This window comes from Hippopotamus amphibius, chromosome 1 (genome assembly GCF_030028045.1).
Source record: "Hippopotamus amphibius kiboko isolate mHipAmp2 chromosome 1, mHipAmp2.hap2, whole genome shotgun sequence".
Taxonomy (NCBI): Eukaryota; Metazoa; Chordata; class Mammalia; order Artiodactyla; family Hippopotamidae; genus Hippopotamus; species Hippopotamus amphibius.
Genome location: NC_080186.1, coordinates 88,484,409 through 88,495,035, shown reverse-complemented (window position 1 = coordinate 88,495,035; position 10,627 = coordinate 88,484,409). Strand labels below are relative to the sequence as shown.

The window sequence follows — 10,627 nt, the reverse complement described above, 5'->3', positions numbered from 1 at the left end:
AGAAAATCCCCTAACAATTGTGTTTAGCAATATTTTAAAAGAACAAAGTTTAAAATCTTAGTGGGTGAGTTGGACCGGATGTGATCTTCTCTGACCTGATTGCTATCAGACATAAAAATAAATCCAAACCAGTAGCCAGGAAGGGCTGCACTTCTCCGCATAAAAATGAAAGCTGGGGTCTCTTTTTCGTGGCGCCTTGAAGGCGGTGGGCCGCTTCAGAATGAAGCTGAACATCTCTTTCCCAGCCACTGGCTGCCAGAAACTCACTGAAGCGGATGATGCAAGAAAACTTCATACCTTTTCTGAGAAGCCTATGGCCACAGAAGTTGCTGCTGACACTCTGGGTGAAGAATGGAAGGGTTATGTGGTCTGAATCCGTGGTGGGAACGACAAACAAGGTTTCCCCGTGAAGCAGGGTGTCTTGACCCATGGCCGAGTCCGCCTGCTACTGAGTAAGGGGCATTCCCATTACACACCAAGGAGGACTGGAGAAAGAAAGCGCAAATCCGTGCGGGGTTGCATTGTGGATGCCAACCTGAGTGTTCTCAATTTGGTCATCGTGAGAAAAGGGGAGAAGGATATTCCTGGACTCACTGATGCTGCTGTGCCTTGTCGCCTGGGGACCAAAGGAGCTAGCAGAATCTACAAACTTCTCCATCTCTCTAAAGAAGATGATGTCCACCAGTATGTTGTGAAAAAGCCCCTAAACAAAGGAGGTAAGAAACCTAGGACCAAAGCACCCAAGATTCAGCATCTTGTTACTCCACGTGTTCTGCAACACAAACGTCGGCAGGTGTATTGCTCTGAAGAAACAGCGTGCTAAGAGAAACAAAGAAGAGGCTACAGAATATGCTACACTTTTGGCCAAGAGCATGAAGGAGGCCAAAGAAAAATGCCAGGAACAGATTACCAAGAGACGGAGGCTGTCCTCTCTGAGAGCACCCACTCCTAAATCCGAGTCCAGTCAAAAATGAGATGTTTTAAGAGCAACAAATAAATAAGATTAGAAAGAAAGAAAGAAAGAAAGAAAGAAAGAAAGAAAGAAAGAGAAAAAGAAAGAAAGAAAGAAAGAAAGAAAGAAAGAAAGAAAGAAAGAAAAAGAAAAAGAAAGAAAGAAAGAAAGGAAGGAAGGCAGCTGATCAAACTCTCTGACAGTAAGGAAACAGAAGAATGAAAAAGTAAAGAAGGTGAAGAGGAAAAGAAGCCTCTAAATCTTAGAAACAAGAAAAAAATTAACCATGAAGGATGCTTTTGACTACCTTTGCCACCAGTGGCACTATCATTTATTAAACTTCTGTTTCCCAACATTCCATTGAATATTTTACGTACATGATACTTTACATGCGTGGATGGATAGCTCAGCTTGAGGCCAAGTGCATCCACTTAAGCAGTTCAGTTGCGTCAATGGATTTGGGCAAATCTATGCTCATGAAGGTGCTGAGGATTCCCCTGGAAAACAACTAACCTTAAACAAAAAGCCAGATATCACGTGCCTAACCCAGTATCAAAGCCTTAGTCATCAGAAAAGAAGAGAGAGGAGAGTTAATGCACTCCTTGAGTGACTTCTGCGTCACTTGGATTTACACCTTCCTCATGGACCCTGTCCGGGTCAGGGAGAGAGACCCAGGTGAGAGAGAGAGAATATGATATAAAAGAGCATTTCCACTGAAATCCTGAAGTATTTTTACTCCTTTGATGCAGTGTAACATAAATGAAGGAGAGAGACATATCTTATGTATCACAATCCAACAAATAGTTTTAGCATATTGAGGGAGAAGTGTGTAGCAGGTGACTATAGAGCCCTTTGATGAGAGGTAGCAAATGCCTATGAAGGGCAATGGGACCTGCTGGATGTCCCAAGATAACTGATTTGATATGTTCAGTAGCACTTCTGGAAATTCACTATTACTTCCAGAAAGTTTGTAGGCAAAAAAATGGGTGTATTCATCAGGAGAGGCTAAGTGGTCATAACAAATTGTCACTTCTGTTTACAAGCTGATGATGAGAAGGAGGCCTATAGCCTTGCCTAACAGCACATAGGCAACGTGGGGGAGCAGATGGTGTGTCTACCACCATGCAGGGTGGATACTGTAAGAAGCAAGTAGGTGAGGGCAAAAGCTTGTGAAATATACTCTTAATTTGACCTCATTCATCCCCACATACCAGTGAGACCAAGGATAACAGTCTGTATACATAACACTTTTATTTAATCCTCATGACAGATTCAGAGAAGCTAAGTAACTGACTAGAAGTCACACAGCTCTTTCATTTCTGCTCGACTTCAAAACTATTTTTTTTATTATGCCATATTTACCATGAAGCTATATGCTTTAAATTAACCCCAAACATTTACTAAGTTCCTGCTCCATGCTATATTATCTCATTTAGTTTTTTCACAACAACCCAGTGAGATAAGATTGGTGTTATCTTCAATTGGCTCAAAGAGGTTAAATAACTTGATCTGAGTCACAAAGCCTACAAGAAGAGATGTGGCTTAAGCCCAGATCTCCTGCCTTCAACTGAAGAGCTATTTCCATTCATTCTTTCAAACAATTGCACCCAGAAAGGTTAAGAACTTGCCCAAGGTCGCACAACTAGCAAACAGCAGACTGGAATTTCAAATCAAATCGTGCAACTCCCAGTCTCATGCTTTTTGCATCACAATGCCTCTCCTTACTGACGCAGACACTTCATTTATACCTATTATCAATGTCATCAATCTCAGGCTGTAAACTTAGTTCACTGCAAACTACTGGTTCATTCGGTGACTGCTACTCTGGAGAATAATAGCTTCTTTCTAATTTAAAACTTTATTTTTTATTTGAACTAGTCATTGAACATCTCTAAGGCATAGACTCCTTTGTTCTTCACAAATTGAACAAAGATGACTTTTCCATTAATTGTATTAGACATCAAATACACAAGACAAATGCTTAACTCTAACCCATGGGATGTTTTCAAGGCAGAATCTATAAAGAAAAACTTAAACAATATCAATTGACATAAGTTGAGAAGGAAAACAGGTGAAAGACTAATAGGAAAAAAAAAAGAATTTAAGGGAAATAGATACTAAATACTGACTAAAGATTGAGCACAATTATTTTTTCTAAATGTGTGTCGTGAAAAATGGTAGGAAACAGATCCTATAGTAAGAATATACTAGGGTGCAGATAGAATCAAAGCAGGGAGGAAAAAATTTGAAAAAGTCAAGAGTTGATTGCATATCAACTAATTTACAGGTTATTTCTCATTGTAAAATCCAGCCATATGCAGATAGGGTTTGAGACCTGTCTCAAGTAGATTAAACTTTGTTTATCTGCAAATAGACTTGATTTCTGCATACAGGCTCTCAACTACACTCTTTGTTTAAAAATAGCCTTTAATAACAGGACATATTTCTAAGATGACTCACACTAATCTATCTTCAAATTATTGTGAAAACAAGGGATGTTTAGATTTAGCTTTCACCATTTTCCCTAATGGACAAACAACTGACTCCAATCAGAGAGCCCATTAAAATGACTGCTTTTAAATCCAAAGTTGATGCAGAGGGTCTACAGCAGGGTCTCAACTCTGGTTACTCCTTTTTTTTTTTTTTTTTAGCTTTGTACAGTCAACTTAAATTAATTTATACTTTAATACTTCCAATTATTACCATTTAAAATATTTCCTTGGCAGCTAAGTCATCATAAGTGTAAAAAAACAAACAAACAGGAAGATATCTACTTGGTTAATAAATGAGATGTTTGCTGAATAGTAAGGCTGTGCTATTTTTGGAGACATTTATGTTTACATTCAGTTGAAAATCATTATAATTCACTATAATGACTCCAGAATTAAATAACACCATTTAAACTACAGGCTAATTTCTGCTACTACCATAGTTAATTCACAATTATTTCTTTTTTTAAAAAATTTATCTATTATTATTATCTTTTAATTTTTATTTTATATTGGAGTATTGTTGATTGACAATGTGTTAATTTCAGTTGTACGGCTAAGAGTGAAGTGAGTCAGACAGAGAAAGATAAATATATGATATAGCTTATATGTGGAATCTAAAAATAATGATAAAAATGAACTTATTTATAAAACAGAAACAGAGTCACAGACTTAGAGAGCAAATTTATGGTACCAGGAGGGAAGAGTGGGAGGGGAGGGATGGATTGGAATTAGGGATTGACATGTGCACACTGCTGTATTTAAAATGGGTAACAAACAAGGACCTACTGTATAGCGCAGGGAATGCTGCTCAGTATTCTGTAATAACCTAAATGGGAAAAGAACTTGAAAAAGAATAGATACATATATGTGGATAACTGGTCACCCTTTAGAATCGCCCGAGGAACTGGCAATGAACACTACCACGTGGGCCCTGTCCACAGTGGGAGTCATTCTAATTTAATTGGGGGAGGGGCAAGCAACTGTGTGTTGTATATTTAAAAAATTATTCCCAGGTAATCCAACGTCTAATCTATAGCCTTCCACTATCAGACGTACGAGCGTACATTTCTTTGAATAATCAAGCAGCCCTCCCAAACACAACACAAGCCCTAACGCTTGGAAGATTAGCCACGTCATGCTATGACTGGTTTGAGTTATTATTTTTTAGTTTCATAGTTTAGTTATAAGCGTATTCTTAGCAAATGCATATCACGACTGGTGATGAGTCACATTTTTAATATGAGAAATCATAACAAGTTGGTGTTAAATCTTTTACCTTAGTGAACGTGGTAAAAACCTTTTCCACACCTTATTGTTAAATTTAAAGCTTTATCTTTAACAATTCTCTCTGTTCACCTCTGTGCCCTTCCTTGCAGTGGTTTGATGGCGCTCAGCATGTATGTTCTCTTTGTTCTTATATTCATCTATTCCCTTGTAATGTGGTAATTAGTTTTAAGATGAAAGCCAATCCCGACTGGAAGAGTACTGAGCTATTACCGCCGGTTAATGTACCACTGGAAGACCGTGCACAGTAAATCCGAAAAAAAGGTTTTTCTTATGTTCTCTCATTGGTTTATTGTTACAATTAAGGAAACATTGTGCAAAATTTATCTCTTAAGCAGAGATGGAAAAAAGTAAAGAACATAAAGATGATAAACAGTGAGTTTTCAGGGAGCAATTAGCAAACCTAAATCTTTTCATGTCCCAGAAGAGCAGGGATTCAGCATCCAAACCCTGATCCGCTGGCAGAGGGGGAGTCTCTGGAATTCTATACATCCTCTGAAATGACAAGCAAAATAATGTGTGTGTGTATGTGCAGTTTTGGGGAGGTAGATGCCCTTGACCTTTACTAAAGGCTTATGAGTGAGGCGTCTCCAAATTGGTTTGAAGGCACATTTTCTCAAATCTTCTCTTTCTTACCAGTAACCAATTCTGACTCCTTTGATTACTCTTCTTTTAGGATCCCTCTGTTGGTACAAGCCGTAAGTACTTGATACATTTCTTTAGTGTGTCCTTGCAAGAATTCCTAATCACAAGTATTGGAATCAGGCTTGCATCTTATGCACGAAGGCCACTAGGGCCAGGGTCTTAATTTCCTGAACAACAATTGCTGCAACTTCTCTTCCGTTTCTGCCAACACTGCCTCTAGTGATATCATCTTCATCTTCTTTTTCCAGATTTTTGCATGTCTGCTTGGTTGGTGTGTGGGCCTGCTAGCCAGGTGCCGTTGAGGCTTAGCAACTACCCAGATCCATGCTCTTCTCACTTGCTCAGTGGAGGGGAAGGTTGACATCCTCTATGATAGGGCAGGACCTCAGCTCTCCTATGTGAGTGGGAAGGTAGAAGACAGGGTCCCCATCTCATTATTTCTTAACACTGCATCAAGGTCTATACTTTTATTTATCCATGGTGCTCTTCTTTTGCATGGAGAATTCTCTATTTCCTATTTCAGTTCTGTTGGAATGCATGTGTGTGTGTGTGTGTGTGTGTGTAATTGTGTAGAGGGTGTGGTCTGAGGGATCAGGCTGTAGGAATGGGTCTATGATGCCCTTTCCTGATAATCAAGGCTCAAGGCCAGGCTAGTTATACAAAGATCTCTGATATTTAAAGCAAGCTGTAGCCTTCAGCTCTGCACATCAGGAGCCTGATGCCATCAATCATGTCAATAATAATTGCTCCTATTTGTTGAGACTGACTGTCATGTAATTTGTATTATCTCACTTAATCTCCACAATAATCTTCTTAGATAGGTCCAATTATTATTCTCAAATTATTATCTACAAATAGTAAAAGATTGAGTGTAACCAAGTAATTTGGGTGTCACACAACTAGTAACTGGTTGAGCTGGAATTTAAACAGTGGTCTGTCTGACTCCAGAGTCTCCGTGCTCATCAATATTAACTGCATGTCCTGGAAGGATCCAGAGTTGCTAGGGTAGGTAGAGTCACAGTCAGGGAAAGGATAATCATTGTGAGTTTGAAGCCAGGAGAATATGACATTGGTTTTATATTTCTCACAGATATTTAAGAAGTATTTTCCTGTATCAAGAACACTGAAAGTAACAAGTTTTTGCTGTAAGCTTAGACATTATCAAAACAAAAGCAGCAGCAGCAAACCATATATTTAATCACTGTAGACCGTGAAAACATGTCTCCTTCAGAATATCCACAATTATTTATTTGCTTATCACAATTTACCATGATTTTCCTCAAGGAACAGCTTTTTAAGATTAAATCTAATTATTCTTTGATTATCAGAAAATATCAAAGACTTTCTGTTTACGCCTGAGCCACTGGAGTCCCTCTGCAACAGGCACCTCCAAGCCCGACTGAAACAACAGTGAGCCACTGTTCACTACCAGGAGAAGGAGCCATGATTGTACCCTCTCCCTCCCCACACACCGACGCTTACAGACGAACAATAAAGGAACCTCTGCTGGGCACAGAATAATTCAAAAAAACCCAAGACTTAATATTCGTTTAATCCAATACTTGGACATTAGTCTGAGGCTTGGACAGTCTTCTATAAACACCTCTATCACCAGGACAAGCAACCCCAAAAGTTTGGACAACCATGAGGAAACAAAGAAACACCATACAGGCAAAGGAGCAGGAAAAAAACCCACAAGACCAAATAAATGAGGAGGAAATAGGAAAAATGCCTGAAAAAGAATTTAGAGTAATGATAGTAAAAATGATACAAAATCTCGATAACAAAATAGAGAAAGTACAAGAAACAGTTCATAAGAACTCAGAAAAACAAACAGCAATATATAACAAAATAACTGAAATTAAAAATACTCTAGATGCTACAACCAGCAGAACGACTGAGGCAGAAGAACGAATAAGTGAGTTGGAAGATAGAATGGGGGAAATAAACGCCACAGAGCAGGAAAAAGAAAAAAGAATCAAAAGACTAGAAGACAGTCTCAGAGACCTCAGTGATAACATTAAGCATACCAACATTCAAATTATAGGCATCCCAGAAGAAGAAGAAAACAAGAAAGGGTCTGAGAAAATATTTGAAGAGCTTATAGTGGAAAACTTCCCCACCATGGGAAAGGAAATAATGAACCAAGTCCAAGAAGCACAGAGAGTCCCATACAGAATAAACCCAAGGAGAAATACACCAAGACACATATTAATCAAACTAACGACAATTAAACACAAAGAAAAAATATTAAAAGCAGCAAGAGAAAAGCAACAAACAACATATAAGGGGAAACCCATCAGGATAACAGCTGACCTTTCTACAGAAACTCTGCAGGCCAGAAGGGAATGGCAGGATATCCTGAAAGTCCTGAAAGAGAGAAACCTACAGCCAAGAATACTCTACCCAGCAAGAATCTCATTCAGATTTGAGGGAGAAATCAAAAGAATATTACTCAGCTATAAAAAGGGATGAGATGGAGCTATATGTAATGAGGTGGATAGAACTACAGTCTGTCATACAGAGTGAAGTAAGTCAGAAAGAGAAGGACAAATATTGTATGCTAACTCACATATACGGAATCTAAAAATGGTACTGTTGGACTCAGTGACCAGAACAAGGATGCAGATACAGAGAATGGACTGGAGAACTCGAGGTATGGGAGGGGGCAGGGGGTGAAGGGGAAACTGAGATGAAGCGAGAGAGTAACACAGACATATATATACTACCAACTGTAAAATAGTCAGTGGGAAGTTGTTGTATAACAAAGGGAGTCCAACTCGAGGATGGAAGATGCCTTTGAAGACTGGGGCGGGGAGGGTGGGGGGGGCTTGGGGGGGGCGTCAAGGAAGGGAGGGAAGATGGGGATATGTGTATAAAAACGGATGATTGAACCTGGTGTACCCCCCCAAAAAATAAATAAATAAATTTAAAAAAAAAAAATTAAAAAAAAAAAAAAAAAGAAAATATCAGTATACTATTACTTATCTGTGTTTAAATAACTCTATTTTAACACTAATGATTATGTGCCAAGCTATTGTTAGACATTATATCCATTTTATCTTAGGATATGGTATAAAAATTATGGAATGTCTCTTTACTTTGTTATCCATAAACTATATCTCACATCTGCCACCAGATTTCAAACTTGATTTTCTGCAATCAGTAATAATGAGTACTAGGAGCTAAAATAACTTTTGCAATGATTTTAGTGTTGTAATAATAACTCCACTAATTTGAACATTCATCAACTTTTAATTTTGTGATTTTGTTTTTGGTATGTGCCAGTCACTACAGACAATAGAAGGTAAAGACTTCATAGCTTTTCTACAGGAAGTCAATGATAGAATTTTGATGCCCCTGGAATATTTCCCACGGACACTTGATCATCTAGTAAAACTTATTTTAAGAACCATGATACTGCGATCAAAATAAGACATCTAATTACTTAACACTTTACAATATCTAGTAAATCCGTACTTTTATTATCAGTAATTGATGGAAAAAAGGGAGAAATAAATGTGAAGTCTAAGCGATGTGAAAAGGACATCAAACAGTTTCTTGAGAAATCAAGTGCCCTGCCTTATAAGTGAGTGATCTTGATACATTAGTGCCCAACACCCATTTATTGATATTTCTGTGAAGAAATCATGTTTTCTTCAAATATACAAATTCTATGCATGTTTTCATGCTCTAACCTATGCAGGAGGAAATTGGCCCAGAATACAGTCTCAGAGTCATCATTAAACAAAAAACTCCTTTTTATGCTCTGATTTTTCAGCTTTTCTGTATTCCTACTACACTAGAACCATCTTTTCTTGAAGCTTACTTAAAATAAGATCCCTCTTCGCATTTCACACTATTAGAATTCTCAACGAGCACTTAGGGAGCTCCTGGCTATTCCACACGAACAGGCATCAAGCAGTACTCAATCACTGGAATTCCATCAAACTGTACAAAATAACTCTGAAATTATAAGCCTAGAACAGAGCTATGGGTGTTCAACCCTTCATGACAGACTGATTACTGCCTTCACACTTCTGGAGTAGAGTCACAGCCTATATTCCTACAAATACCCAACAATTTACATAATTAAACCTATGAGCTCTTTTCTGAAAGTTTGCCCCATACGTCCTTTTTCATAAGCATCAGCAATCTGTTAAAAATCCATGGTTTCTGCTCCTTGTTCTGTTGTTATAGCAACCATCATACCATAGACATATGCGAAGAAAAGAACACCACCTAACCAGTAACATCAAATTGTCATGACAATTGCTATGTTATATACAAAATGACAAACCAATTTCTAATGGCTGAGGCATAAAATCAAAGTACAACCATATTTTCAGGTCTCTTTTTAGCAAACATCTATAATGGTGATGGTGATGGTTTTGGTAATAAGTGATGGGACTGGAAAGGGAAGTTTGGAAGAGATAAAAGAAGAACATATTAGACACCTATGTAAGATGAGTATGATTGTGGAGAAGTCAAAATTCAGTGTTAGCTGAGACTATCCAGGCATAGAAAGACTACTAATTATAAAGTGGCCAGCTCCTACGCAAACATAAAATATGAAATCTGTGTTTTACCCATCTAATAAAAAAGCTCACCTCATACGTACATCTTTCAGTTTGAAGAAGGTGTATGTAAAATATCCCTTATGGCTCGTCTGAGGAGTTATTCCACTAAATCTAGGAGAATCTTAATGTGGAGTCCTAGGGTTCTAAAGCAAGATCATGCAAGAAGCAGGGGAGAATTACACACTATTCAGAAAACAGCTCTTGGCATGCTACCAGGCACACAGGTCAAGAAAGATCCGACTGTGAGGCAATAAGTAACTATCTGGCTAGAGGTGCTCATCATAAGTTGAATTTTGTCAGACCTGCAAAGTTATAAGATCAAGTATGCCCAGTAACACTTCACTGTAAGATGAAAATGGACTATCTGGAAGAAGGCATGAGCATGGGCCAGAGGGCACGAGAAACCTTCACGAGTAAATATCCCAGACCCACATATCACTAAACAGTTGCATGGGCCCTCATTCTCACCTTACATCTACAGCCATGGAGGTGGAAGGGCAGGGTATTCCCTTTATGACGAACTGATGGAGGATGAAAAAGACCAAGCTTAGTTTATGCATAAGTTGGCTCAATGTGTGGATGCAAGCTGAGAAAAGACTGCTGCACACTACAATCCTGTTGAGGGGTGGCTCCAAAATTCATTCGTGAGGGAAAATCCTCCCCATAGGCAAAGC

General features: G+C 38.4%; 1 pseudogene; it reads left to right on the top strand.

The window, feature by feature from the left end:
- Nucleotides 1-220: 220 nt before the first annotated feature.
- LOC130859699 (40S ribosomal protein S6-like) lies at nucleotides 221-974 on the top strand (annotated as a pseudogene).
- The last annotated feature ends 9,653 nt before the right edge of the window (nucleotides 975-10,627 follow it).